The sequence below is a fragment of the Paramisgurnus dabryanus genome, chromosome 23, assembly GCF_030506205.2.
Source record: "Paramisgurnus dabryanus chromosome 23, PD_genome_1.1, whole genome shotgun sequence".
Taxonomy (NCBI): Eukaryota; Metazoa; Chordata; class Actinopteri; order Cypriniformes; family Cobitidae; genus Paramisgurnus; species Paramisgurnus dabryanus.
Window position 1 is genome coordinate 3,019,625 of NC_133359.1, and position 23,954 is coordinate 3,043,578.

Here is a 23,954-nt window from a genome sequence, read left to right on the forward strand (position 1 = left end):
AGAACCAATCCATTTCAATAATCTTTGCATGTTCTGTTAGTCACATTTCTAAATGAAAAGATTACCATTTGTGTTTTACATTTTTATCTTTCTGTTATTTATGGAGAGATTTCGATGGTATGTGATGAATGCAGGTCATTCAAGAAATGGCAAATATCTGATCTGCTGGAGTTCAGTCTAGTATCGATCTTAAGTATAAGAAACGAGTCAGACCTGTTTCATTTAGTGAACAGGTCTGACTCGTTAAATTCAGTGTGGAGGGCTGCATTGGGACGGGACTCCCGCGGGACCCAACGCAAATCTCGCGGGAGCTGGCGGGTTCACCTTTGCTGCGGGCGGGAGTGGGGGGTCAGAATTTTTTGCAGGAGACCCGCGGGTCCCGGTGGGATTTTGCATGTAATAGAAATGTGGTCAACACATGAAGTTGAAAAGAAAATGAAGCTAAACATTATGTGGGACATACCGTGGCAACTTCGGGGAGCACATGCCCAATGCTGTTATACACTATGTGCCTCGCGTCTGGAAGAACTGGTGAGCACTAGTGACAAATCAGGTTGTTAACAGTTAAACTGTTTGTTTGTTTAATTAATCATTTGGTGCGTGTGTATCATGCAGTATACATTTGAAAACTGAATGAAATAGACAATTACAATAAATGTACGTGTGTGTTCGTGTGTGTGTGTGTGTGTGTGTGTGTGCGTGCGTGCGTGTGTGATGTATGTGTATAGTTTGCTCAATGATCAACCATTGGTCCATTCAATCCACATCGCTGAACTCAGAGTTGGTAGGTTCAATGGAAAAGAGTCTGAATCAGTGTCAACTAGTTCCAGAAAGGAAAAAAATCATCAATGGGTTGCAGATTGTGTTATATACTGTCAATGTGAATATCAGGGATATTCTTTCTCGTCTTCTTCATCTTCTTCTTTGTCTTCTTCATCTTTTTCGTCGTCTTCGATCCGCACAAAATGTTGGCGCTTAACTTGTCCTGCACAGTTTGTCATAGGCCCATGAATGAGGGCTCAAATCGGCCAGCTTATTAAGGAGAGGTGTGCTCTGACTTTTATAAGCGGTCAGGTGCAGGGTTTCCAAAAGGCGTGCGAAAAACCACCAAAACATCCCATAGACTTAACATGCAAAGAACTTTGACGGGTCATAGCTCCGAGCGAGCATTTTGTAAAAACATGTGGGTCATTAAAATTTAAAGAGAGTGCTAGACTCTGCACGAACGTAGTACCCACATTGCCCTAGCAACCATTTTGGGCACCCTAGGAAACGATGCCATAGACTGCCATTATGAAATGCCCAGATGGATATCGTTGCAGCACAGTGTCATAAGGGCTGTTTACACTTGGTATTAAGATGTGTTTTCGTCGATCGGAAGACAAGTGGATGCATTCCATTGGATGGTCAGCACAATTGATGCACAACTTTCATGCACTCGCAAAATGAAACTAATGAAAGATCAGCCGTGTAAAGAGCCACCCAGCGGCCCAACAACTGATACCAATGGCATTGGTGAAGGGATCTCGTGTTTTTTCCTTCCTTAGCGCTTCTATAAGAATTATTCCATTTATTAGGTTTAATTTATTTCTTTAACCCTGTGGTTAAATTATGATTTAAATCTATTCAAGGGTGGTCAGGGGTGTTTACTGATATGCTCACACAAAAAACGTTGCAAAAGATGCTTTCCAACAGGTGTTTTAGCATTCGTTGTAAACTTGTGGACCTATTTTTCCAAACGCCTTACACCTGTAAATTCTTCTGCTGAGAGCTTGAATAATAGACACTCCAGCCCAGTTGGTGGCGATAATCCGCCTTTGCCAATTGCAAGAATACAAACAGAGTTCCCGGCGCGGAGTAATACCGTACCTCACAGCACAACTAATACAAGTCAATGGAGTTGGACAAAAACTACAATAAAACCTGTTGGAAAGCATCTTTTGCAGCGATTTTTGTGTGAGGATATCAGTGAACACCCCTGACCACTCGCTGAGTTTCACGTCTTTGTAAACGAAAGTTTAATGCATTTAAGGAAGGATTAATTAGTTACATTTATATAGCGCTTTTCCAGCGCTCAAAGCGCTTTACATATGAATGGGGGAATCTCCTCAACCACCACCAATGTGCAGCATCCACCTGGATGATACCACAGCGGACGCTTCGCTTAATTCCACGACTCTACATCTTTATTTTGTTTTGAGTTTAGTGTGTGCGTTGCCTTCCTGTGCGCTCATCAACTAAGCATCTGAGTGAATTTCCCTAAAAGAGTGATACGAGAGAGCTTTGTGCCTTGTTAAAGGCAGCCACTCTCTCGTATATCCGGACATCAGCGTCCTTTTCAGGATGGCTTTTCGTCCGTGCGATCTTGGGTGCGGCAAATACATGGGTCCGAAGGACGGTCACGAGCGTTGTCTTTCGTGTTTGGGCATCGAGCACGCAGAGGCAGCGTTCGCTGGGGGTAAGTGTTCTCACTGCGAGAACATGTCCCTTGTGGATTTGCGCAGACGGTTGTCTTTCCTCCGGGAAAAACGCAACCCTCGTCATGCGAGTGCTGAACGCCGCCACGGTGCGGCTGTGAAGCTCTCAAAGGACGACCTGCGCATCACTGTGCTGAGCCGAGCGGGGGATTCGTCCTCAGGCTCTCAGCCTCCTCATCCACAGCCGGTTGATGTGCCGATGGAGACTTCAGCGTCGTGTTCTACGATGTCTCTAGAATCCATCGTGCCGCCCTCCGGGTCCACCGACGCCGCAGCATCCGAGGGTGGGCCTCCTCCCCCTGACGTGGACCCCGACGCCCTTCCTCCCTCTGGTCGGGTTGGGACGCCGGAGTTCGATCCAGAGATGGTGGCCGTGCTCGCTCGAGCGGCGGAGACCGTAGGGTTAGAGTGGGTTCCCCCCCCTCAGCCCGAACCGTCCCGCCTGGATGATTGGTTCTTTGGAGCTGCCCGGGTTTCACAACCCTCTCCACCGGTGCCTTTCTTCCCCGAGGTGCACGAGGAGCTGACTAGAACCTGGAAGTCGCCGTTTTCCACGAGATTACGGCCGTTTCAGCCCTCCCCCCTCACCTCCCTCACCAGCGGAGCCGCTAAGGGTTATACGGGGATCCCTCCCGTGGAGCGTGCTGTCGCGATGCAGCTGTGTCCGGCACACGCTCCCTCTTGGAAGGACCGCCCAACCCTCCCCTCTCATGCCTGCAGACAGTCCTCCGGTTTAACGGGCGCTGCCCACCAGGCATGTGGAGAGGCGGCCTCAGCCCTGCACGCAATGGCGTTGCTGCAGGTTCACCAAGCCAAAGCCTTGAGGGATCTGCACGAGGGAGGACACGACTCGCCTGTCCTTTCGGAGCTCCGGGCTGCCACTGACCTGGCTCTTCGCGCTACGAAGGTGACAGCGCAGGCGATTGGTCGTGCCATGTCCACGATGGTGGTCCAGGAACGCCACTTATGGCTATGTCTGGCTGACATGTCGGATGCGGAGAAGAACAAGTTCTTGGACGCTCCAGTGTCGCAGGCTGGCCTCTTCGGTGAGTCGGTGGAGTCTTTTGCCCAGCAGTTCTCCGCCGCCCAGAAGCAGACAGAGGCGATCGCACAGATCATGCCCCGGCGCAAGCGACCTGCATCTCGCCCTCCAGCGCCGGCGGGCCCGTCTGCTCCTCGCCGAGGGCGCCCTGCGGCGGCTGCCTCCGCCCCCCCCACTAGAACATCTTCCAGGCCACGGAGGGGGAACAGCCGTCGACAGCCCGCCCCGCCCGCCCCACCCGCTTCCCGTGGTAAACGGAAATCGAAGCGGCCCTGAGACGGGCGACCTGGATTTGGATGGGATCACTCTACGGGAGACGGTGATGGCATCGCTCCCTCCACCGGTAGAGGGCCGGGTGGAGAATCTTTGGTTTCCTTTTGTTTCTGTTCCGCCGGCTTCTCAGCCGGCACCCACAAAACCACAAAAAGAGTGCATTCCTATTCCTTCTCCAGGTCTTCAGAGGATCGAGAGAGATGTGAGCGGGCATTCACATGCTCTTCCTCCCTCTCCTCTATCGCCAGCGGGTGTTCTGAGGAGTTCCAGCTCTCCGCTGAGGAGACGGGACCACCAGCACCCTCCTCGGAGTCTGTGCTCTCCGCTGAGGAGACCAGACGACCGTCACCCTCAGCGGGCTCAGGTCAGTGTCACACACACACATACTGTAGATACTTATGCTGTCCCAGCAGACGTACCGGCAGTACCACCTGTCCCGCTCAGCCGCCCCACCGCGGGTACCCCGACAGTGCCGTTAATTCCCCTCGTACGGTCCCTGGGGGCGTGGCTTCAGCTTCCCAGCCCGTCTCGTTGGGTTTTACGCACTGTTCGCCTCGGTTACGAAATTCAATTCATCCGGCACACACCCAAATTCTCGGGCATTCGTTTCACCACGGTGAAAGCGTCCGATGCACACGTACTGCGTGCAGTGGTCGAAGTCCTGCTGGCGAAGGACGCGATCGAGCCGGTCCCTCCAACCGAGATGAGATCGGGCTTCTACAGCCCGTATTTTATAGTACCCAAAAAAGGCGGTGGGTTGCGACCGATCTTGGATTTGCGCGTTCTGAACAAATCTCTGCAGAAGAGGTCCTTCAGGATGATAACACCGAAGCAAATATTCAATTCAATTCGCCCCCAAGATTGGTTTGCGGCAATAGACCTGAAAGACGCGTACTTTCATGTGTCCATAATCCCTCGTCACAGACCGTTTCTCCGGTTTGAATTCGAGGGACGGGCATACCAGTACAAAGTTTTACCGTTCGGGCTATCCCTCTCTCCCCGTGTGTTCACGAAAGTAGTGGAGGCGGCGTTAAAACCCCTCAGAGAGAGCGGCGTTCGCATATTGGCTTACCTCGACGATTGGCTTATAATAGCGCATTCTCGACGGACGCTGTGCGAGCACAGAGATTTAACGCTTCGGCATCTCGCCCGTTTGGGTCTTCGGGTCAACTGGGAAAAGAGCAAACTCTGCCCCACGCAGAGGATCTCTTTTCTCGGGATGGAACTGGACTCGATCGATTTATCGGCGCGTTTGACAGAAGAGCGCGTCCAGTCAATTCTGACTTGCCTCGGTTCATTCCGAGGAAAGAATGCGGTCCCGCTGAAACAATTTCAAAAGCTCCTGGGGCATATGGCTGCAGCAGCGGCCGTGACACCGCTCGGACTGCTCCATATGAGACCGCTTCAGCGTTGGCTTCACGATCGAGTCCCGAGGAGAGCGTGGCGCGCCGGCATCCATCGTGTAACCATTACACCTGCGTGTCGCCTAACATTCCCCCCGTGGTCGGACCCCGCGTTTCTCAGGTCCGGTGTGTCCATGAGACAGATCGCTCAGCATGCTGTTGTACACACAGATGCGTCCGACACGGGCTGGGGTGCCACGTACGACGAGCTTACGGCTTCAGGGGTGTGGACAGCACCCCATTTGCACTGGCATATCAATTGCCGAGAGTTGTGGGCAGTATATCTGGGACTTGTACGCTTCGCTACGGAGCTGCGAGGGAAGGATGTACTAGTACGCACCGACAACACTGCGACCGTTGCGTATATCAACCGTCAAGGCGGTTTGCGCTCCCGTCACCTGTCGCATCTCGCTCGTCATCTCCTCCTTTGGAGTCAGAAGCATCTGAGGTCCCTTCGTGCCATTCACATTCCGGGCTCGCTCAATACAGCAGCGGACGCGCTTTCTCGAGCTGCGCGCCCCGGCGAATGGCGACTCCACCCCCAGACGGTCCAGCTAATTTGGAAGAAGTTCGGTCGTGCGCAGATAGATCTGTTTGCGTCGCCGGACGATACCCACTGTCGCCTGTTTTATTCACTAACCGAGGGCAGCCTCGGCGTGGATGCATTGGCACACAGCTGGCCTCGGGGGATGCGCAAATACGCATTCCCCCCAGTGAGCTTAATCGCACAGACACTGTGCAAGGTCAGGCAGGACGAGGAGAGCCTTTTACTGATCGCCCCATATTGGACGAGCAAGAATTGGTTTCCAGAGTTAATGCTCCTCGCGACAGCCCCTCCCTGGCGGATTCCCCTGAGGAAGGACCTTCTTTCTCAAGGAGGGGGCACATTATGGCACCCGCGCCCCGACCTGTGGGATCTCCATGTGTGGTCGTTGAGCGCGCGCAAGGTTTAGGTGATTTACCGCAAGCGGTATCTAACACAATCAACGCGGCACGAGCTCCGTCTACGAGACGGGCTTACGCGTATAAATGGAACCTTTTCGTCACCTGGTGCTCTTCGCAACGCGAGGACCCCAGAGAATGCCCTATTAACACCGTGCTTTTATATCTTCAACATAGGTTAGACGGTAGGCTGTCACCCTCCACCATTAAAGTTGATATCGCTGCTATTTCTGCTCATCACTCACTTATTAACGGCAGAACAGTTGGCCAGCATGATTTGGTTGTTAGATTTCTAAGAGGCGCTCGCAGGCTAAACCCCTCGCGCCCTCCTTCTATTCCTCCCTGGGACCTGTCCATGGTGCTGAAAGCCCTTCAGGCCCCCCCGTTCGAGCCTTTGCAGTCTGTGAGTCTGAAGCTTTTATCAATGAAAGCTCTGACCCTGCTAGCATTGGCCTCAGTGAAGAGAGTAGGGGATTTACATGCATTCTCTGTTGACGACTCGTGCCTTCAGTTTGGTCCTGCTGCCTCAAGCGTAACATTGAGGCCCAGACCAGGCTACGTGCCCAAAGTTCCCACTACTCCTTTCAGAGATCAAGTGGTGAGCTTGCAAGCGCTGCCTCCGGAGGACGCAGACCCAACCATGGCTTTGTTGTGCCCCGTACGCGCACTGCGACTCTACGTGGATCGCACGCAAAGCCTCAGGACCTCAGACCAGCTCTTTGTTTGTTATGGTGGCCAGCAGAAAGGGAAAGCTGTCACTAAGCAGAGGATGTCTCATTGGATAGTTGATACTATCGCCCTGGCTTATAATCTTCAGGGTATTCCTTGCCCCTTTAATTTGAGAGCGCACTCCACACGGAGCGTTGCCTCATCTTGGGCTCTAGCTCGTGGTTCCTCGCTAACAGACATCTGTAGAGCTGCTGGTTGGGCGACACCTAATACGTTCATTAGATTTTACAGTGTTCGTATTGAGCCTGTATCCTCTCGTGTTCTTTCCTCACCAGGGGGAGCACGGAGAACAGTCTCACAGGTCGGCTTGCAGCCTCCAACTGATGCTTCATAACTGTGTCAGTATGGAAGGCCTTCAGAACAAAAATGCGTAATGGTTTGAATTGTTCTTCCTCCGCTGCCTTGGCAGCCTTTGTTGCGGAGCATTGGCTGTCAGCCTTTCACTAGCTGTATCCTCGCGAACCTACGTGTCTGGCTCGGGCTCCACATTGTGTCCCACCGGGTTCCTTTGTGAGTATTTTTCCGTGGGGTTAATCCTACCAGCCCACGTTTCCCTTAGCAGAGCACTGCTTTGCTTACACAGCCACGGCTGTCATTTTTACCTCAACTACGGTTGACTTTCGCCCACCATTAGCCCTTAAGACGGGTGGTGGCTTCCGCAGCGTTCCTATCCCGCTCAGGTAGGGCGCTTCCCAGTCGCTGGCACTTCTGTGGGGTTAAAGGAACATCTAGTGCCCGGCCTTCTGCCTTAAAACCTACCTCCTCCTCCTTAAATGGAACCGGAGGGCTTTTACGCAGTCACTGGAAGAGGTCAGCCCCTAGTGGCGTTTTGATAGGGATTCCCAATTCGTCGGTCACGACGTGACGTCGTAGTGACCGACTGAAAGGGAACGTCTCGGTTACGGATGTAACCCTCGTTCCCTGAAGGAGGGAACGGAGACGTCACGTCCCGTCGCCACAGATGCTGCCACCTGCTGTTACGGCCGGTCACACTTTCCGGCTTTCTCAGCGAAAAAGAAGCTAATTTCCTTATTTGCACCTGCTGCTTATATACGCACCTGGTGGGGCGGCGCCAGCATTATGCAAATATCTCAATGCCAAGTTCATTGGCGTTTTAGTAGTATTCGAAGCAGATTGGTCTCTCTAAGCGAGTTCCCAATTCGTCGGTCACGACGTGACGTCTCCGTTCCCTCCTTCAGGGAACGAGGGTTACATCCGTAACCGAGACGTTTCCCAGGTGGTCTCCCATCCAAGTACTGACCAGGCTCAGCCTTGCTTAGCTTCAGTGGGCAAGCTGTCTTGGGCTACAGGGTGATATGGCTGCTGACTGCTGGCTGGTGATTGTTCCAGTGCACACCTATGCACCCATTGTAGAGGTAGTGGGTGATACAAAAACACCCCAAAATCCGAGGTTTTTTGTTTTATAATGTCTCTCCATAAACAAAGTCAAAGTTGCTTGTTTAACATCTGGTCTTACATTACCTACTGTTAACAATTTGAGCCTTATTGTAATGTTACCCAATTTTTTGTTATGCTATGCAGTTAACCTTGTGGTAGTCATACATTTTTAAGATATTCCAGGAAGAGGAGAAACATTCAGTGTCAGACACACTGTGTTTAAAATTATGTTACGTATTAGCATAGACTAAGTAGTAAGTATAAAGGACACACTTACATGATGGCAAATACTATAAATGTCTTATATGTAATATACTGAACTGTAGTGTAAAATTGGTCCTCAAAACCTTTTTGTTTCAGCAAACGTGTATTAATGATTACTTCAAGGAAACAATGTTAAGTGTTGACGATCAACTGTATTGTGAACGGTGTGAAAGCATGGCCAACATGAAAACAATAAATTTAAATATTTAGTTTTCAGTTTTGGATTTGAAAAATATTAACAGTAGGAACAGAATAGTAACTTTATGTGATAGGGGATTTACAGCAAAAGAACGACTCCTTATCTTAATTTGGTCTTTTTGTTGCATTAATAATTTGCTACATGGCTTCAAAAGACTCATATGGAAAAGAGCATTCATTGTGCTAAATATGTTCTTTTATCTTGCATTGAACACAAAACAGGTTTGAGTAATAAGATACTATAAAATGATTTAATTGTATTAAATAAAATATTTTTTGTGAGCTTTTTTGTTCAGTACACTTTTAGGTAGTGTGGACAAATCAAACCCCAAAAATGCAAGACAGGAGCCTTTAAACATAGTACAAATATAATTTATGTATTATTTTTGGGAGCCAGTTATCTGCCATACTGGCCAAACATATTTTTGCATTAATTGACTTTACAATTCAGATCATTTTTTATGTTTCTTACAGTACAGCACCATTTCTGAATCACTACAGGTTCTGGTTGTACAAATGCAGATGTGTTATCTTGATTACTTGAACACAACGACATGCTTGAAAAAACAGCTGTAATCTGGAAATACCTTACAAGCTTTGGGTAAAGGTATGCTTTCCTACTTCCCTGTTGGGGGAACTACACAGTGTCCTAAAAATGACACTTTGACACTTTCAATTGACACTTTTGACACTTGAAGGAAATAACACTTTCCTTATATAAAACACCGGATTTCATGGTGCTCATTCCAGAATGTTTGAAATGTTTCCTTAATTAACAAGCTGATGAACTGAATTAGTTCATTTTATATATATAGAGACATCTAAAATGTTATGGGGGGGGGGGGTCGAGGACTGGAGTTGAGAACCACCGCCTTAAGCAGTTTTTGGGTTTTTCTTGCCATTATCTCTCTGAGGAGGGTTGGTAATTTACTGGTGCTTTTTGTCTCCCCATCTTGTTTGGAGTTTGCTCCGGGGAATATTTAAGCCATTCTTTACTCAAGACTGGGTTCTGTTCCTAAAGTTCTGTCCATCTCGAACCTAGGGTGGAAGGCACCATCAATAGTCTAAAACACCAAGAAATCTTAGCTACCTCTTATATTCCCAACCATAAAAGAATGCAAATTCTGCAGCAGGATGGTGCTCCATCGCATGCAATAATAAATCTTTTTAGTGGAATTAATTTATCTTAGTGCATTAAACATCATTTGGGAGGGTTTTAGCTTTTATAGCTATACATATGAGCTATGTCTAACACCAATTGATTAATTAAAAGTCAGGTTAATAGCAGGTGTTTCTACAAAATAGATAAGCGACAAGACTTTTGTCAGGGACTGTATGTGTATTTTGTAATAATACCATATACTCTTAATCTCCTTTTTATAATAATCTGTAATTGCTGTAAAGCTACTTTGATGCAATGCAAAATTGTTAAAATGCAATAGAAATAAAACTGAATTTTAATTCATAGTATTTTAACATGGCCAAACATTCAGTCACATGAAGGAGGTGAAGAAAGTAGGGTACAGTTCCTGAGTGTCACCAAATTGTGTTTTTATGAACATATGTTTTATGTTTTATTTTTCCCCAAAGATTCCACCCGTGTTGGGAAAGTTCACTTTCTACATGAACTAGTTCAGTTCACAGTTCACAAATTTTTAAATGAACTAGTTCAGTTCATAGTTCATATTTAAAAATTTTGAACTAGTTCACAGTTCCAAAAATGAACTAATTTATAGTTATTTTTCCCATATTATTTTTTAAAATTATTGCTATTATAACCCATATAGAACCACAGACAGAAATTATTTCATCAGTTTTATTTTATTAATTTTCATCTTCATATCCAACTTTAAATCCTCATCCAACCAGGGTTTACATTAGCATTGACTGTCTTTTAATTTTTGTATTTGCTTACTTCCTGCTGTAGTCTACATTACAACGTGATCCCATTTACAATAGTAATTCAGATTTCCTCATCTAAAAAAGTGTCTATATGGATCAGGGTGATCCAATCCAAAATTGCTTTAAAAAAGCAAGGACAAAAGTGAGATGGTTTACCTGATCCTGGAAATCAAAACATGGGATTTCCAAATCTGGATTATTTTGATCAACTGGCCCCAGGAGTGTTAACGTAAAGTAAATATTTTAACATGTTAGTTTAACATGTTTAATTTGATTATTTTTCTAACCAAATATAGTTTTTGTTGTAGAGAGAATCTTCATATTTGTGCTTCCGAAAATTCCTGAAAACTCATCAGACCGTTATGTTAAAAGCTATGCGGATATTTAATTCATGAGAGAAATTGTTTTTAAGAGAAACAAAGTATTACATTCATTGTTGGACTTGTTCTGCCAGCTTATTTTGCCAAGACATTTCCTTGGGTAATTCCCTACTTGAAACTGAACTTAACTTTTGTTCTAGATAGAATCTTCATATTTGTGCTTGCAAAAATTCCTGAAAACTCGTCAGACCGTTATGTTAAAAGCTATGCGGATATTTGTTGAGTTAAACTGAGAGTTATGAAACCATTTGGATTTAAGCACAGCCTTTGACACAATGATTTCTGTTAAATAGGCTATAGATTACTTTTTGAGACTGGCATCTATGATGCCACCTTAGATTGTGTGTCCTATCGTGGAGTCCCTCTGGGCTCCATTTTGGGTCCAATAAAATAAAGATCATTTTTCTTCTTGTTTTGTAATTCCTGAATGGATGGATGTCAATACATTAATAACAAAGGGTAGGTAACTACAAAATGTGCTCTGTGTCGAGATCAATTCCAGTTGAAATCATTAAAAATAATGTAAAAGTCTGTGAAAAAACGTGTTTTAAGTTCGGTCACAAAAGTGATTGGTGATATAACGTGATACTGAATTAATAGTATACTTTACAATAAGGTTTCATATGTTAACATTAGTAAATGCATTAGATAACATGAACAATCTTGTTTTTCAGCATGTTTGTTTGTCAATGTTAGTAAATGCCAATACAATTGTGAACTTTTTATTTAATGCAATATTCACTGTAACTTTGTCATTGTGAAACTTTAATGCAACCTCCACTAATAACTGCAAATGTAAAGTACTGTAAATTGTATGTCATGTGTTATTGTTGACGTCACTATGATTACTTAATCCATGACCAGACTTAACAAAATTAAATAATTTAGAATTCATATATGTGTACAAAAAATATTTTTATGGATACTTTAAAAATCTTTTGTTTTGGGGCTTTAATGCAGCCATCTTCTTCGCATGGTACAAACAGGAAGAAAAATTTGCAGTAAATGGACTAAAACAAAATTCAGTAACATTTTTAGAGCTTTATAAATGTAACGTTATGGTCACTAATGGGTTAAGTGTCATCAATTTTATTCAGACATGATTCCTTTTACGGGGGTAGATGATGGAGTAGGCCTAATGTAATTTTACCACAGGACGTCGACATTGATGGTCAATTCGCACGGGAATAGGAATATCAGAAAAATGCAGAAGTGTCACTCGATTACACAGCGCGTCACCTGGGCTGCGTTCAGCCCCGACAAAACGTTGCACAACGTTTATTAAACTGAAACGGTGATGCATTGAACACCCTGTTGTGATGACGCAAGAGTTGCAACTACGGTAGCTGAGAGGCCATTCTTTGTGTTCTTTTTTAAATGTTTTTAAAGCCTGATGAAATCGTTATAAATGTGTGTTTAATACTGTAAAATACCCTCGATGTTACAATCACTGACCTTGCTGTCCAAAATGAAAGACAACATTCCAACTTGAACCCATTGAGAGAGCTGTCTCTTTACTATCGCGTGGTTTTATACATCTTGCCGCTGATTGGGCTGACATTTCTGACACACCCACCAAACAAGAGAAAACGCTTCTAAAACCTGTTGCATTCCGTTGCACACCGTTTCCAGGAAACATGTCGTTCAACCCGGAAACCGTAGCAAAACGTTGCGCACCGGTGTGAGATTGAACATGCCCCTGATGTGAGAAGCTTCGGATCAATTGAACCAATTGCTTCGTAAATTGATTCAGTTTTTCGAAGCGTTCGAAACACCACACGCTGGCGACACCTGCTGGTCAAAACAAGTGTAAAAGCAACAAGATCTGTCCAAACATTTTACAATTGTACAAAATAATAGCAAGGATTTTCTAAAAAAAAAGTAAGAAAAAGAAATTATTTAATTTATTTAAGCCATAATTAAAAGTGTATTTTGTGTGTTTAGTTTTACTTAGGGCAAACAAATCATTAAAAACAAACTCCCCTTATAATTATGCACATGTTTGTCATTGCATCTGTCTATAAACAAAAAGTAGACAAAAATTGTAGCGTTAGTTAAAAGAATGAATATTTAATGAACTTGCATAATAAAACTGACCCGAGTTCACCTTACAATATTTGACACTGGTCATTTGTGATCAACTCCCTTTGTGGAGAACCATTGGACTTTTTATTATAAAATCAATTAAAATAACAAACGGGCATCAATAGACATTAACAAAAAGACCAAGCAGCATATTGTAAACAAGATAATAATAACAAAAAAACACATGAAAAGCGAATTATAACAGGTTTCAGATATATTTTGCAGTAATTTAGAGATCTTTTAGAAGCATCATATTTTCGTTTCGAAACAGTTACGACTTGGCCAGTTTGAACACGCTCCGAACCACTGATTCGAAACAAAAGATTCATAATGTTTCGAAGCCTCATGAAGCAGTGTTTTGAAAGCGACCATCACCTTGGTAAACTCTTTATTGTTTTAACTTACAGTCTAGATAACATTATCTTGTGGTTTAAACCGGTAAACTTATTTCACCCTCAAGTGTTAAAATATTTGAACACTGTCAATACATTCAAGATACATTTTAAGTGACCGTGTTTTGGCATCTTTATTGTGAATGTATAATAATATTGCAACTACAAAATAATGCATTGTGAACAGACTGCAAACAAAAAATATTTAAATTCATATTGGCAAGAAAAATATTGCAAACTCTTCAGTGAGCATATGGAATAAGTCCACATGTTTGTCATTAATTACAGTACACACCTGCACATCCACACCTCATGTATATGAGGGAGACAACTGTTGCCTTACCTGGTAAACAAAAACTATTTAGTGACAAGGACATTAAACCTCTAGAGTCATGCGTCTCGTAAGAAAAAAATAACATAATACAGTTTTTGACAAAGAATCGCACAAAAGCAATAATACATACATACACATGCAGAATCTACTTCATAATCTTCATCATAAATTTCTATAAAGGGACACAATGTCCCTGTCCAGATCATTAAAACAATTCATACAGCATTTCTACAGAAATAGTCTAAATGAATCACGCAGGTAAGAGGCCCTGGAACCTGTTGCATTCTCCTTAAAACCTAATAAGTAATAACATAGCACTTATAAGTAAGCAGTCTTTCATCATAAAGTTTACTTTAGTAAATAATGTAGAACTAACAAATGAAATAGTTTTATTTCAATTAATATTTTCTATGCGCTACATTTGGTGTTTCCATGATTGCACATTAATGTAGTACATTATAATAACCTTTTGAATGTCTTTGCAACACATTTTCGTCTTCGTTTAGCATTCTGGCAGAGTTACAGACATCTAAAGAAGTTAAATCCAGTCGCGTTTATTGACGGACATCGTTTATATCCTAATGGCCGTCTGAACGCTGGGGATCCAGCTCGAAGTGGTAAGGCAGTACAGACACCATCGTTTATACAGAAATATAACTGCTTGTTTACGTTCATGCCTGTGATTCTCAGGACCGGAAAACCCACGCGTAGTCAGGGGCGTAACCTTTCAAACACACGCTGAACCCAGTTGACCAATAACAGTTCAATAGGTCAATCCGAGTACACTAGACATTTTGGGAGGCAGAGACAGGAACTAAATCCGAGCGTTTGGTGAGGTATGTAAGCCATTTATAAGACTCATAATGCATTAGTTCAAGTTTTAATAATATATATCTGCTATGGGAGACCAGTATATTACAATAACGTGCTAATTATTACCATAATAGGTGCTCTTTAAAGTAAAGTGTCCGTGGCGGCCTGGCGAAGTTTGATGTTTCACCATGAGAAAGCTGTTGTAACTCAGGCAAACAATTTCCGACCTGTCACAGACTTCATATTTTTGAGTTACAATCATGGCGCCACCTGCTGCACACAGGAGGTGTGGCACATCAAAGTTCTTTTGAATATCCACCTATAATACCCACTTAAATTCATATCCTCCTGGTTCATTGTTTTACTAAGGCCATAGGGTGAAGATAACCATGTGTGTGAGGGCCCTACCATTGCTTGCAGATTTTATGTTTTAAAGTAATACCTTTAATTTCAGACTGCGTTTATTGATGCGAAATTCCTAATAAAACATTCAAGACTGATGTTCGGCAAATGACAGATTCCCTCATTTTAAATGCGTATTTAGAGTGCAGTAAATGAAGTTCAAGTCATTTTTTTTTACAAAAACTCCCCACCCACAAGTGAACATCAAAGAGAAAGGTACATATTTACATTGTGCTAATCACTTTGTTTATTTATAACTAACTTTACTGTAACAAATAATAATACATGATATGGCAATTTCATTACTATTAAAACAACACAAGTTGACCAATGTGCTCCACAAAGAACAAGAACAAATACACAATAATACTTAAAATATAAAACACATTAAAAACGTATACTAAAAGAACATGCAGTATAAATACTTATCTAAAAATAGCAACTAATAAAAATATAAAGTAGTTGGTATAAAAGCTAAAGAAAACAAATGTGTTTTCAATTTTGTTTTAAAAACCTGTACAGTCGGTGCATCTCTTGTGCAATATTTTTTGTGCAAAAATCTCCTTTTTGGAGTAAATGTGTCCTTGGCATTTTATATGATAGTAAACATGTGTACAACAATACAATACAATACATCAACAATACTTTGTTGAAAACATTTGGTCTAATGTATAGGCTAAGTGCATGGATTATAATTTGAAATGAATATCTGAAGAAAAAATATAACACTGTGCTAGACGTTTTAGAAACATTTTTTCATTACTATCTTCAAAAACATTGTCTTCGTATCATTTCATAAGGTTGTTTTGAAACACTGTGTGAAAAGGTCTGTAAAAAATGTAAACTTAATGTAGTTTCCTTTAACAATGTTAGTGTCACTATTCAGCATCTATGATCCAGAGCAGTTCCTAAAACAGAAATCTCTTTGTCTTGTTAATAGTTTTCTGACATTATTGCTTTCTCAAAGATAGTTAGAAATTTCTAAATGTAAAATGTGTTAAAAAGTTTCCAGTAGGAATTAATAATCTCTTTAGAAATAAAATGTAAAAAATCGAACGAGAGCTCAAGAACAGCCTGCTGATCTCACTCAACTCAGAAATCAGATCTCAGATCAGTCTCCTGTTTGTACTGTAGATGATCCGGCTCTGTTGGATTTGTATGATTGTTCTATATTGTCTGGCTGTGGGAGAGATTTATACGACACTAAGTTAAATACAATTATTTGTAGTAACTTGTTAAGGTGCATTGTGTTCCTCCTGTTTTATGATGTGGGAATAAAGCATCAGAGAGAACTGGTAATCTTCAGTAATATGTCAAACTCATCAATCTGTAAAGTTGCCAAATCCAAAATCTCTGTTGACATCACAATCTTGACTCTTAATATTTCTTTATAAATTCTCCATGTCTTCGTTCTTCACCTCCTGGCTCTCCTGCGCTGCAGTCTCATCGACGTCCCTGCAAGACATTTGATGATCTTATTATCTATCTATTACAGGTTAAATCCATCATTCTTTCAATTCATATTATTTATTTCCACTCTATCATAATAAACTACTAATATAATTCTTTCTTAAACATGCAATATATAACTTGTGTATATATATGTTATGGTAGACGTTTGTCTTGGATATATATTTTTGATAATAACAAAAGACAAGAATAACACTCTTGTTTTAGTAAGCAGACAGATTTGTTTGAATTGTGTAAAGCTGTTTCAAACTTTACATGTTTATCCGTGGTTCTCCCACAGAATTCCTCCTGGGCACAATATCATACGCCCATACATGGGTGCTTCTGGTCTGACTTCCGATATATAATTATAAACCTCGGGTCTGAAACAGAAAACCATAGACAGTAAAAAAAAACACACAAAATAGGATCACAGTCAAATTTTTGCTATAACTTAAATCTTACAACATTTCTATTAAAAAGGGGTACAGTATAAGAAACAATTTCTTCATTTTTAACTCTCAAGAGTGAATAAATACATTTTCCCTACCATCATAGGGTGTTCCAGGAAATAAAGAGCTAATTCTTTCTTTTAACTCTCTTACGGTGGTGTTCTCAAATCTTGCTCTTGAAGTTGCCACATCTAATGTTACTGTTTGTCCATCTTCAGTTTTAATGTAAACCTTGAACATCCTTCTGAGTCTGGTGCAACTTAACAAAAATGAAAGGATTGTTTCAGCCATCGTTTTCTTTTTCTTCTATGGATTCATTGTCGGGTTGCATACCAACTTTTTAGTGCATACAGCCAACATCTGTGCTGGAGTGTGAAGTGACTTCATTATAGGCGTCTGTTAAAATATGTCTATTCTATTCTATTTTGTAACATATGAAGTTTGAAACAACTTTACACAATTCAAACAAACCTTTCTTTCCCACATCCAGACAGCATAGAAACAGTTCATATTATTGGAAAATTTGATTATGTGAATTTGCGAATATGCCAAGTGAAGGAAACAGTTGAACATGTGTTGTTATTTTGTCTTGGATATGAACAGAAAAGTAATGAGTTAATAAGAGAGCTACCTGAAATAGGATTTAAATAAAATTTACAATCACCAACTTATTAAACACAAAACAAGGATCCGGGAAAATTGTAAGGATAGTTTTAAAATCCATTAATTAAGCATGGTCTCAAGAATAATCGTTCCATAGATTCACTCCTGTGAAAAACATCATCTTTAGCTTTAGGTAGGCCTGTCAAGATAAGAACAAGTGCACTAATGAAAAAAAATCATGCAAAAGTGTGTCCATGCAGAATAATTGTTGTAAAAGTGACATTTTCGACCATTACACTTCTAGCTAAACAATGAAAAACATAAAACACATCATACCTCCACCAAGCAGTCTTTAACCAAAGATAAAGAGTTTTTTTTTTTTATATATAGCGCTTTTCGCAATTGTTTAATTGTTTCTAAGCCGCTTTACATTAATAAATGCAGGAGAAAACACAATTGGTGGATAACTTAGTAAAGCGGCTAAGATTAAACCGTACTAGTGAGCATAGTACTAATGTAACGTATAGAAGAGAGTTCTAAGTTAAGCCAATGTCAGCGGATTCCCCCGGGGTTGAAAAAAACCTAGGAAAAAAACCCTGTGGAAAAAGTCCTAGGTGGAAAAGAAACCCTTGAGAGAGAGCCAGACATAGCCAATAGAGGATATAATATATATTAGATATTATATTATAACATTTTATGGGACAGGGAAAGAGAAACATAATCCTATTAACGTATACGTGTCATTCGCATGTAATGTGTGTTTCATACTGTATAGTGGTTAAAAATCTGCTTGGTTCTGGACAGGCTAACTATTGCAGCATAAATATATAAGCACAAAAAAGCATAAATTATGTGAATACTTTGTTAAAGAGATATGTCTTTAATTTAAACTTAAATTGATTACGTTGGGTAAATCATTGTTGGATTGATGCTTTTATAACATCTTTTAGTTGTTTTCCAGCAAAAATGATCCTGAGGAGGTTCGGGTTTGACAACAGAAAACACACACAAATATAAACATGCAGGTGAAATTGATTTCTGCTATAAAGTTTACATCATTTGTATCAAAAGTGTTTCATTAAAGGTAAGTATCTGAACTGTCTGTATCTTTTAACTTCTGCTTTAATTTTGTCCATACTTTGTTTCAGTTTTAAATAATGAATATTGTTTTGTATATTTATGGCTATATTGCTTTTGAACAAAGAATGTATTCTGTCTTCTTAGCTTTTAGTCTGTTAAACTTTTAGTAGCAGCTGATTTGTGTTTATTTTGCAGATAGTGGCAAGTATAAGTATGTGTACCTTCATATTTTGAATCAAAAAATCCATCTGTCAATTTTATGATGAATCCTATGGTTTTATTTGGAAAATTTCATATTCATAAAAGTAAAATAAATCATTATAAACCCTGTTTGAAGGTTTTTTAAAATTGATTTTCATTTATATAGTGAGTCTCTCATGTAGGCTATTCATAACCAAAAATTAAGAGATAAATTTTTATACACCAAAGAATTGAAGTTAATTGAACTGCCATATGTTGTCTCTCCTTTTATTTATTTAAAAAAATTTACTTTTTTGTCTATATTATTTAATTTTGTCTAGATTTAATCATACAATAACATCACTATATTTCCTTTTTGGATTATAAACTAAGACTGAAAATGTTGAAGTTGTAGTTAGTAGTCGCGCTTTAATCGTTAACAGTTTCCACCGCAAAGCGTCATGTTGACATGGCAACCACACACACTTGATCAGATTAGCTTCATCTTTTCACATTGGTGTTTTTCTGAATCTTGATTAATGCCGTTTTATATTTTAAATGAATACCTTTAATTAATAGTTAATGTTGGTTAATGTAGGCTAAGTACACATTTAAGGGATTTTAATTTAAAATGAAAATGCGAAGAAAAAATATTACACTGTTTAGACGTTTTAGAAAAAAAAATTCTATACTATCTTCAAAAACATTGTCGGTCTTATAATTTCATAAAGTTGTTTTGAAGCACTGTCAAAAAGTCTGTACAAAAAAATGAAAACTTAATGTAGTTTCTTTTAACAATGTTAAAGGGACACAAGGCAGCATTTTTATGTTAATAAATCATCTTCGTAAGTCGGTATATGGTTAAATGACTCATTACATGACGAATGAAGACTCTCTCGCTGTAGGAAGAATACCCCACTTGCAAGTTCGCTGTATCCGACTCGGTGTCCTTCAGTCTCATATAGTCTTAGACAGAGGCGATTCTAGGGTTAGAGCTTTAGGGGTGCTGAGCACCCAATGAGCTCCGCTGCCACCACCCTCTCTTTTTTCCTGCAGAAACCAATAATATGTCTATTGTTAAATAGCTATCATTTTAACATTGGTTCTACTAACTCCAAAATAAAGATTTTTTGGAGACCTTTCAGGCATGAAAACGGGTCAGGGGTGAAAAAGATGAGAAGAATATTACCCCTCTAGGGTCCGGGAGCATGCTCCCCCTTAGAATTTTTTTTAAAATAACATATTTTAAAGCATCAATCTGATGAGTTTTCAGATGCATTTTTTTGCCAACCTTTTTATTTCTAATTAATGGTGAGCTAGCACATTTTTGCCATTAATGCCATATTAAAGTCTCAGGACAAAAGGTGGGCTACAGCAGCAGTGTGGGTATGGTTTTATGTGAATATACAGTGTATCGTTTAAAGCTTTTATCAAAATGTCAAATCTCCTAATTTATAACTTTTATGCCTACAACATATGGTAGGTTTATTAATAGTTTGTTAATTTGCAGCTTTTCCTTTAACAGTCCTTTAATTGAACCATTATATGTCTAAAACAAAACACTTGTGACTCCTGCACTAAGGGTTAAAAACATTTTCCCCTTCATATTAGTCTACATGTGACAAACTAAAAACTATTTATTGTCTAGTTTGATAGTCAGACAGTTAGTGATTTGACACATAACTTACCGGTACTGGTGGTATACAGTGATATGTAGTTTGTTTTCACTCTGTTCCAAACGCCATGTTTTCATGACGACTGACCAGAAAAGACGCAAGTGATGTCATGTTTACATAACTCCCGATTGTTAAAATGAGTCTCAAATTAACGATAAATCATATAATAAACTTTAACAACGGAGACACACGTATGCAACTTTCCCACTGAGGCGCACAAAACTGCATGCGTCTTGCGGAAGAACATTGTAACCGGCGCTACTTCTCTCTGTTTAAGTCTATGGACGAGTCACCCAGGTACTGTACTACTCCGCAGCGCGCGGGTAGTGTACCCGCCGGACTAAAATAATCCGAAAATAAATACTTATTATACGTGTACCATGGTGATTCAGTATAAGACAAAAACACGGCTTGAAAGATTGATTCGTGATGTACTCGCTCATTATAAACATAACGTAAACATTTTGTAAGATTTGAACAAAAAAGTTGCATCACAACACTTCTAACTGATTCTATCTCTGCGTGTGTTTCGCGCTGAATGACGGACGGGGCGATGCAGGTACAGAGAAGTAGAAGAGGATGACACCATTTGCTAAGGGGGGAGGTTTTCATTTTCTACCTTATTATACATTTTAAACCTTATACATTATAAATAATTATACATTATTTAACCTTGTCAAAGACGAACGAACATTTTAGAATAATTACATTTCTTGCCCCAAGTTTTAGGGGTGCTGAGCTCCTTTTTAGGGGTGCTGAAGCACCCCTAAAAAGGGGCTAGCCTCGCCCATGGTCTTAGATATAGAACGCATTTACTCTCAGACACTAGGGGGAGCTAGTAGAGAAATAATTGCCTTGTGTGCCTTTAATGTCAATATTTAGCATCCATGATCCAGAGCAGTTCCAAAAACAGAAATCTCTTTGTCTTGTTAATAGTTTTCTAACATTATTGTTTTCCCAAAGATACTTTGAAATCCCTTTAAAATGTCTAAATTTGAAATGTGTTAAAACATTTCCAGTGGGAATTAATAATCTCTTTAGAAATAAAGTGTAAAAAATAAATGAGAGCTCAAGAATCAGATCTCAGATCAGTCTCCTGTTTGTATACGGTGCATTCCTTTGCGCCCCCCCCCCCCCCCAAAGCAAATTAATGACAAATGTGTTCTAAAACGTAACATTTTAATTAAACAAAACATATTAAATTCTACAATGTAGTGCTGTTGGTAGCATTATTTTTTTAAGGTTTAATTACACAAAATTCATGATAAATTAGTGTATTTTATAAAATGTCGTAACTGGGGCCCCCCTGGCACTATTTGTGGCCCGGCCCCCAGTTTGAGAACCACTGATCTACATTACAAACAAAAAGAAACATCTGGATCTCCTTTACAACTGTCAGACACATGTCTTTGTATGATTGTTCTATATTGTCTGGATGTGGGAGAGATTTATATGACACTAAGTTAAATACAATTATTAGTAATAACTTGTTATGGTGCAGTGTGTTCCTCCTGTTTTAACATGTGAGAATAAAGCATCAGAGAGAACTGGTGTAATCTTCAATAATATGTCAGACTCATCAAACTTTAAAGTCTTCATTCTTCACCTCCTGGCTCTCCTGCGCTGCAGTCTCATCAGTGTGCCTGGAAGACATTTGATGATCTTATTATCTATCTATTACAGGATAAATCCATCATTCTTTCTAATTCATATTATTTATTTCCACTCTATCATAATAAACTACTAATATAATTCTTTCTTAAAAATGCAATATATAACTTGTGGATATATGATAGAAGTTTGTCATGCATATAACTCAGTTTCTCTTTCTCTGTTATATGACACATATCTTTATTTCTGTGAAACAAAAAGACAAGAATAACACTCTTGTTTTAGTAAGGAGACAGATTTGTTTGAATTGTGTAAAGCTGTTTCAAACTTTACATGTTCATCTCAAGTCTATCCAAAGAATTCCTCCTGGGCACAATATCATCTTTACTTTTACGTTGGGCACGGCCTGTCAAGATCAAAATAAAAAATGCACTAAATGAAACAGACACAAACATCATATTTATGTCCATGTAACATAAGTGATTAGCCATAAATGACATCCATCTCAAACTAAACAATGAAAAAAACAAAACACATCCTACCTCCATGTGGTCCTGTTGGTAAAATGAAAAGAGTTGATAAATCTGTAACGTTATAGAATCCAACTGTTTTGTCCTCCTCATCCAGCAGGTCTCCAGAAAACGTACCGGGTGGGTCTGACTTCCGAAAGATCATTAACTCCCTCGGGTCTGACAACAGAAAACACACAAATATGATCACAGGTCAAATTTGATCTCTGCTATAACTTAAATCTTACAACATTTCTATTAAAATGTGTACCATATAAGAAACAATTTCATCATGTTTAACTCTCAAGAGTGAATGAATACGCATTTTGCCTACCATCATAGTCTGTTCCAGGAAATAAAGAGCTAATTCTTTCTTTTAACTCTCTTATGGTGGTGTTCTCAAATGTTTCTCTTGAAGTTGCCACATCTAATGTTACTGTTTGTCCATAACGAATTTCAATGTAAACCTTGAACATCCTTCTGCGTCTAGTGTAGACTCGCGTAGCAAAGGTTTGGTGTTTACTGCTACTTTTTCTGGACAAAGCCCACCCACGAGCTGTTTGACCGACATGTCAAACAACCAATCATAGTTTGTTTCATCTAGCGTCATGTTTCGGACTCCCCACGATAACCAGAGCAATAGAGAAACAGAAGGCGGCTTGTTTGAGATGCAGCTTGCCTTGACTCAAATATGCGAAAGTAGGCGGCTGCAGTGAGGGAAGGAGGGGAAAAAGTGCAGGCCGAACATTTCATGAATCTGGTAGAATTTAAATGTTGGTCCCCCACACCCCACATTTATTATTTTAATATCTTTCCATAGAACCTTGTATATTCTTTATTGTTACCCTCGTATGATTAATGAAGCAATGATATCATTTGTCTTGTATTTACTAAGTTGAGATTGAGTGGTGATGACATTTCCCTTAGCTACGCACAAAAGCTCGACTTGGGCTGATCAGTCAAGGCCATGAAGTTCGACCAGACTTCCCTGTTCCAATCTCCCCCTCCTCGTTTGCATCATACAACCAGTGTTCGAATTGAAGGGGGTCTGGGGGGGTCCCGGACCTCCTATAAGCCTTAAGGGACCCCCCATAAAGCACAAAAATATAAATTAGGGGGGTCCCCTGGTTTTTATTAAAATTTAAATAATACATGAATTTAAAATTCTCATGTTGCGTGTCACAAAGCGAAACTGTCTTTATTTGTCCCAATTTCGCAATAAACTAATTCAAATGACTTCTGTCTAAAATAAATAAACTCGCAAGTGCGCCTCATGCTGTTTTCTGGAGGAATTGACAGACAAACAGTGGCAAATCTATCCTCTCAGTCTGACGGCTGGTCCACCCAGTCACACAAAATA

General features: G+C 40.5%; 1 long non-coding RNA gene across 1 annotated transcript; it reads right to left on the bottom strand.

Moving 5' to 3' along the window:
- Nucleotides 1-15,332: 15,332 nt before the first annotated feature.
- On the bottom strand, nucleotides 15,333-19,132 carry LOC135768133 (uncharacterized). The gene is made up of 3 exons (XR_010542087.2): nucleotides 17,034-19,132; nucleotides 16,760-16,866; nucleotides 15,333-16,489 (listed from the first exon to the last, which is right to left on the bottom strand). It is a non-coding gene; the product is annotated as an uncharacterized lncRNA (long non-coding RNA).
- Nucleotides 19,133-23,954: the final 4,822 nt, after the last annotated feature.